The sequence below is a fragment of the Dermacentor andersoni genome, chromosome 6 (assembly GCF_023375885.2).
Source record: "Dermacentor andersoni chromosome 6, qqDerAnde1_hic_scaffold, whole genome shotgun sequence".
Lineage (NCBI taxonomy): Eukaryota > Metazoa > Arthropoda > Arachnida > Ixodida > Ixodidae > Dermacentor > Dermacentor andersoni.
This window is the reverse complement of record NC_092819.1, coordinates 173255630-173262854: the sequence shown is the minus strand read 5'-3', so window position 1 is coordinate 173262854 and position 7225 is coordinate 173255630.

The following is a 7225-nucleotide window of genomic DNA, read 5'->3' as shown; positions in this document are numbered from 1 at the left end:
GTCGTCGAGGACATCCTCTGCTCCAGCTCGACGAAACACAAGTTCAGCACGTCCTACCACCCACAGACCAACGGCCTCACGGAGCGCCTCAACCAGACCATCACGGACATGCTTTCGAAGTACGTCGCGACCGACCACCACCACTGGGACCTTCCCTTACCATATGTGACGTTCACACATAATTCATCGCGTCATGACACCGCCGGCTATTCACCATTCTATCTCCTATATGGCCGAGAACTTGCGTTGCTTTTAGACACTTTTTTTACCCTCGGCCAAGCGTTCAGTCACGTTCAGCCAGCGTTTAGCCACTGAATACGCCCGCGACGCGATCGCACACGCTGACCACGCGCGCCAGCTCGCCCGCACCCGTCTCGAGGCTTCACAGGAGCATCAGAGACGCCTCTATGATTGCCACCGTAGCGACGTGCACTTTACTCCGGGTTCTCTGGTGCTTCTGTGGTCACCCATTCGACGTGTGGGCCTTTCCGAAAAGCTGCTGTCGCGCTACACTGGCCCATACCGTGTGGTGCGACAAGTGACCGATGCCACGTATGAAGTCATCCCCGCCGACCTCTTAGCGTCATCGTCGGCTGCAAGCGACATCGTTCACGTGGCAAGACTAAAGCTATACCACACACCTTTAACCGCGGATGTGTAGATTAAGCACCGGGACTGTGCTTCTACTGCCGGGGGTGATGCTACGGAACAGCCGCCCCAGTGTGACTGCACTGAGGAGGAGGAAGACAACGTGGGTACGCTTGATATAGCACCGCCATATTGGCCTTCCGTTAGCGCCCCTGTATGTAGAGTCTATATAGCATTGGGCTTCAGCTACACGTAACAATATCTATAGCAGCTCCACAGCAACTGTAGAGGACTACGGTTGCTGTGGAGCCGCTATAGATATCTGTTTAGAGGAGGTATTCAGATACCAGGATTGGGAAGAATTGGTGATAAGAGTTAATGGAGACTACCTTAGTAACTTGCGATTTGCGGATGCTATTGCCTTGCTTAGTAACTCAGGGGACCAATTGCAATGCATGCTCACTGAGCTGGAGAGGCTAAGGAGAAGGGTGGGTCTAAAAATTAACCTGCAGGGAACTAAGGCAATGTTTAACAGTCTCGGGAGAGAACAGCGGTCTACGATAGGTAGCGAGGCACTGTAGGCACAGGGCAGGTAGTGGCCGCGAATCCGGGTCATGAGACTGAAATAATCAGAAGAATAACAATGGGCTAGTGTGCGTTTGGCAGGTTTTCTCAGATCATGAACAGCAGGTTGCCATTATCCCTCAAAAGAAAAGTGTATAACAGCTGTGTCTTATCAGTACTGACGTATGGGGCAGAAACCTGGAGGCTTACGAAAACGGTTCTACTTAAATTGAGGACGACGCAACGAGCTATGGAAAAAAGAATGATGGGTGTAACGTTTAGGGATAAGAAAAGAGCAGATTGGGTGAGGGAACAAACGCTAGTTCATGACATCTTAGTTGAAATCGAAAAAAAGAAATGGGTATGGGCAGGACATGTAATGAGGAGGGAAGATAACCGATGGTCATTGAGGGTTACGGACTGGTTTCCAAGGGAAGGGAAGCGTAGCAAGCGGCGGATGAGATGAAGAAGTTTGCAGGGACAACATGGCCACAATTAGTACATGACCGGTGTAGTTGGAGAAGTATGGGAAAGGCCTTTGCCCTACAGTGGGCGTAAGCAGGTTGATGATGATGATGATGATGTACATGTCAAACTAAGGACACTGACGAAGTTTAGAACCTATCCTTGTGGCCGCCCCAGGTGCCCTAAATGCAAACGTATTCAATCTGTTATTACAGTCAAAAATAGAGCACCGAATTACTCACACAAGGTAACTTCGACTTTAACCTGCATATCAAGCTACGTAGTCTACTGTCTAGAATGTGCCACTTGTAGCAAACTATACATAGATGGGACTGGATAACAAATTGATACGGGGCTCTACGCAGATGCGAAACACAATTTACCTGAGTAGCCAGCTACTTCAATGACCACGGCGATATATGCGACAAAGCAAGGCCCTATATACTAGAAACAAGCTTCCGTTCACCTCGCGAGAGGAAATATACGGGATCATACCTCCTACACAAGTTGAAATGCCTGCACTTGACGGGCATTAATTTGGCACGTAGCTACTTAGAATCACTAAAAGCTATAAATTAGACGGGAAATACTCCTACTATCAACCGAGGCACAAGAGACATTATGCAACAGCTAACCTTAATTCTTAACGTCACCTATTCTTCCATTCCCACTTTTTCTATTCCTAGTACTCAATTTAATATACTCTTCCATGTTTTTAGGCATCTATCAACTGTACCATTCTTTTTCCCATATACACCTGCCCCCTTCCGCTTTTACTCATGTCATCCTCCAATTTGTTATTCTGGTTCTGGTTCCCCCCTTTTTTATCTGTTTATTTTATTTCATTTTGTTGAAACACCCTCACCAAAACATTACAATGTCCCAGACTCCAGGAAGCCTTTTTCGGTGCCTCAGCCGCACAGGGTGTCGCCACTTCTGTATCCCACAATGACGAGGCCTACGTTGAGCTATTGAGGCTAGCGTCTCTTGAAAGACCATGCCACTGCCTTACTGCTGCCGCATGCATTGCACCCCAGACTCTTTGTCGCTATTTCAACTCCTTCAACATTACCCGACTCATCGCTGCCACGCTACTGAAGTCATTCTTTCAAGTGATGTCTTTTTTGGTCTTTTTTGTTAGCCGCGCACTGAATAGCTGACTGGCTCTTGTGAAGCTACAAAACATGCCGCCAGTGAGACCCCTTTGTGCTCCATAAACTCTCGCTCCTACAACGCTCTCCTTTGTCCTTCTTTTTCTTTTCTTGTTCCTTATTTCTTTTCTCCCTGTTGCTCTTTTTTTTCGCCGCCTTCCCACACTCCCGCTTTTGTCCCCTCGTCTGAGAAGCCATGCTTACAGGCGTCAGGCGACAGCATTCATTCTTTTTGTAGTCTCTCCCTTTACAATCAGCCGCCATCGACAAGAACCGCACGTAACGTCACTCTAGTAACCCTGTAAAACTAACATGCCGAGGATGACGAGGCCGCCTTTGACGAAGACAGGTCCTCCAATTGAAACGTTGGCCAGCCTTTGTGAGGTACACGATCCCTGCTTATAATCTACCACAGTGTGCTACTCCCTCTGTCAGCCCCAGTCTTGATTTGAGATACTGAATAGGATGGATTTTGAGAACTTCATAGCCCAGCTGGCTTCAAAAGTTATTATTCATAGGCAGCTGAATCCTGGACCTTTGGCGGGAGTGAAACCCGGTTGGAAATATGGGCGAACCGGCTGTATCTCCACGTTGGATTTTAGTTGACATTGTGAAGATACCATGACCCATGACCGCTGGTAGGAGACGAGCGCTCGACCTTTGGTGTTAATTGCGGCGAAGTTGATTAAGGGTCTTAAACCCACCACCAAACTTGTATATATGGGCAAACTGGCCTATGTAGGTTGGATTTCAATTGGCTTCACGACGCTCGAAAGTCGAACCCATTACCTTTGGTGTTAAGTAAGGCCAAGTGAATTAAGGTACAGTTGATTTACATAAAGTTAATTAAGGGAATAAAACCCACGACCTTTGGTGGGAGTCGCACCCACTCGCAGTTATGGGCGAAGCGGCCAAATATGCGAGTGAGATTCCCATTCACATTATCTAGGTCGAGAGTCAAACCCAAGACCTTTGGTAGCAGTCAAACCCACGACCTTCGGTGATAAATAGGGCCAAGTTAACTTAGGCGCTCAAACCCCCGACCGAACACGGACATATGGGCGGAGTGACCATATTGTTACGTGTGGGAAGACACAGACGAAAGAGGCTATTTACAGGCTATTTACACTGGATCCAGGCAGCCAGGCCGACACTCGCTCACGCCAAGGACGCCGACTAACTGCGTCATTCGTTTCGCGGCGGCTCGTCTCTTGAGCAGTTCTCGATGATATCGTAATACTACCGCCCCCCCCTCCCGGCGGAAAAAGCGCCGTCAGGGTGCTGTTAAATATCCAAGGCGGAGGACGCAGTGGGCGTGGCTAGAACGAATGCATAGTTGACATCGGTCACTTTGCGCGGCACGCGATATGGGCCTGCGTAACAGGAAAGCAGTTTTTCACAAAGGCCAACTTTACGCGATGGTGACCAAAGCAACGCGAGGGTGCCGGGCACAAAATGGACATCACGGTGATGGAGGTCATAGCGTTGCTTCTGTTTGTCTTGAGACACTTGTAGACGAGCGCGCGCAAGTTGGCGAGCATGGTCAGCATGGGCGATTGCATCACGGGCATAATCACTAGTTGCAGCTGTGGTAGCGTCGGTTCTCGGCCATGCAAGAGGTAAAACGGGGAAAAGCCAACAGTTTCGAGACGGGAAGAGTTGTACGCAAAGCTAATGTAGGGTAGATCCAGGTCCCAGTCACGGTGGTCGTCTGAAACGCATTTGGATACCATGTCTGTAAGGGTGCGGTTCAAATACTCAGTGAGGCCGTTCGTTTGGGGGTAGTAGGAGGTGGTAAATTTATGCTGTATTGAGCAGGCACGCATGATATCGTCGATGACTTTGGCCAAAAACTTACGGCCATGGTCTGTTAGCAATTGGCGGGGAGCACCATGCATCAAAATGATATCTAGGAAGAAGTCCGCAACATCAGTTGCGCAGCTGGTCGGAAGAGCAGGGATTACGGCGTAGGGGGTCGCGTAGTCCGCCGCTACTGCAACCTCCTTGTTACCTGATTTAGAGTCCGGAAATGGGCTGAGAAGATCTAAGCTGACACGATGCAAGGGCTCGGCAGGGATGTCGAGCGGCTGCAGGTAACCATCGGGGAGCCGGGACGGCTTCTTGCATCGTTTGCTAAGTTCACAAGCGGCGACGTAACGTCGTACGGAAAGGGCAAGGCCGGGCCAGAAAAAACAGTGACGTACATGGTCATAGGTTTGAGATGCGACGAGATGTCCTGCCGTTGGTGCGTCGTGAAGCTCTTCCAGAACGGCGGAGTGGAGGTGTTTAGTTATTAGAAATAGGAACGCAGAGCCATCCAGATGAAGGTTACGACGGTACCGTCGCGGAGGACGAAGAGCCGTAGAACAGCATCGGCCGGAGAGTGTTCAAAACGGTCGATGAGAGCTCTGATGTAAGCGTCACGGCGTTGCTCGTCGGCGAAATGAAGCAGCTGTTATACATAGAATACGAAAGAAGCACTGGCAATATTGGAGGAGTCAGAGTTGTCAACAGGGTAACACGACAAGCTGTCAGCGTCTTGATGCAGGCGGCCAGACTTGTACCCCACGGAATATGAAAATTCTTGTAGCCTCAAAGCCAATCGAGCAAGCCGGCCTGTAGGATCTTTTAGCAATGAGAGCCAGCAGAGAGCATGATGGTCAGTGCCCACGGCAAAAGGGCGACCGTAAAAGTAAGGACGGAACTTCGCAACAGCCCAAGGCATTCTAGCAAGGCATTCTCGCAAGGGATTCTCGCTCCATAATAGAATAGTTGCGCTCCGATGTTGCTAGGAGGCGGCTCGAATAAGCAGTGACGCGATCCTGGCCACGATGAGGCTGGGCTAAGACGGCACCTACGCCATGACCGCGGGCATCTGTACGCAATTCTGTAGGGGCATCAGGGTCGAAGTGGGCGAGAATGAGTGGTGAGGTTAGAAGAGTGACGAGACGAGAGAAGGCGGCGCCTCTTGCAGTACCCCACGAGAATTGTAAGCCTTTCTTCAAAAGATTAGTGAGGGGTCTAGCAATTCTCGCAATTATCGTAATAATATCTCCAAGTTGGATTCGAGTTGACGTCGTGAAGCTTGAGAGTCGAACCCACAACCTCTAGTGTTACTTAGGGTGAAGTTAATTAAGGAGCTTGCTACCACGACCAAACATGGAGATATGGGCGGAGTGACCATATCTCCAAGTTGGATTCCAATTGACATCTTGAAGGTCGAGAGTTGAACCTATGACCTTTGGTATTAATTAGGGTGAAGTTAATTACGGCACTCATACGCACGACCCGACATGGACATATGGGCGGAGTTACCATATCTCCAATTTGGATTCCAGTTGACGTCGTGAAGGTCGAGAGTCGAACCAACCTTTAGTGTTAATTAGGGCGAAGTTAAGTACGGCGCTCGAGCTCATGACCGAACATGGAGACATGGGCGGAGGGACCATATCTTCAAGTTGCGTGACATCGGGAAGGCCGAGCGTCAAACCCATTACCTATGTTGTTATTAAGGCGAAGTTATTTCAGGCATAGTTAATCAAGATACAGTTGATTAATGCCCTCTAACCCACAATCTTTCGTGATAATTAGGGCGAAGTTAATCAAGACAGAGGTAAAAGAAAGGTTAACACACTCTAACCCACTATCTATGGTGGAAAAAACAATAGGAACTGACCCATTTAAATGAAAATGTCAAGTAATGTAATGGATGTCTCGTGAGCGCGAGGGCTTTCGCCTTCATTCTTTTTAATGGATGCTAAATTAACGAAACTTTTCAACAGTTTTAGGATTTATGCGGTAGTTTAGGCCCATTTACAGCCATGCTACCCAAGTACACCATCCTACATAGCACTATCTCACAGGGTTAGGAACATTGCTCTGGCGCGCTTTGGCTACAATTGGCCCTTGCGCCATTAAACACCACATATCATCATTACTATCAAGTCAATCCTTTTTAGGTGGTCGTTTTAGGTCAAGTTGGGTGAACGACCCAACATTGAAATACGGCCTGTAATGAAGCAAGAATGTTCTGGCGTAGAATGTGCCAGTGGATCTCAAAATATTTCTTCGTATGCGAAATTTAAACGATCAGCGTGGACGACTAGATCATAAGTCTTCAGCATCCGAAAAGTGCACGACGCATGCGTAAGCTATCAAGCTGTTTCTCTTCCTCTTAAGGAAATATTTTATTTCAGCTGTTTCGGCCCTCATGAATTCTGCGCATGCTTCTGTCCTGATTTTCTGTTCTATTCGTAATCGAGACGCTCTCATATAAGGCTGTCTAGAAAAATAAAATCTGCTGGGTTCTCAGAGCTGCTACTTCACGACCTGTGAATAACGGTAATTTTTCAAAGTCAAGTGCTGCAGGGTCCTATACACATTACATAAACACCCAAGAATGTGGAAGCCGGAAAACACGACGCCGAGCAGGATTCGTAGCGTAGGGCATGCGTAAT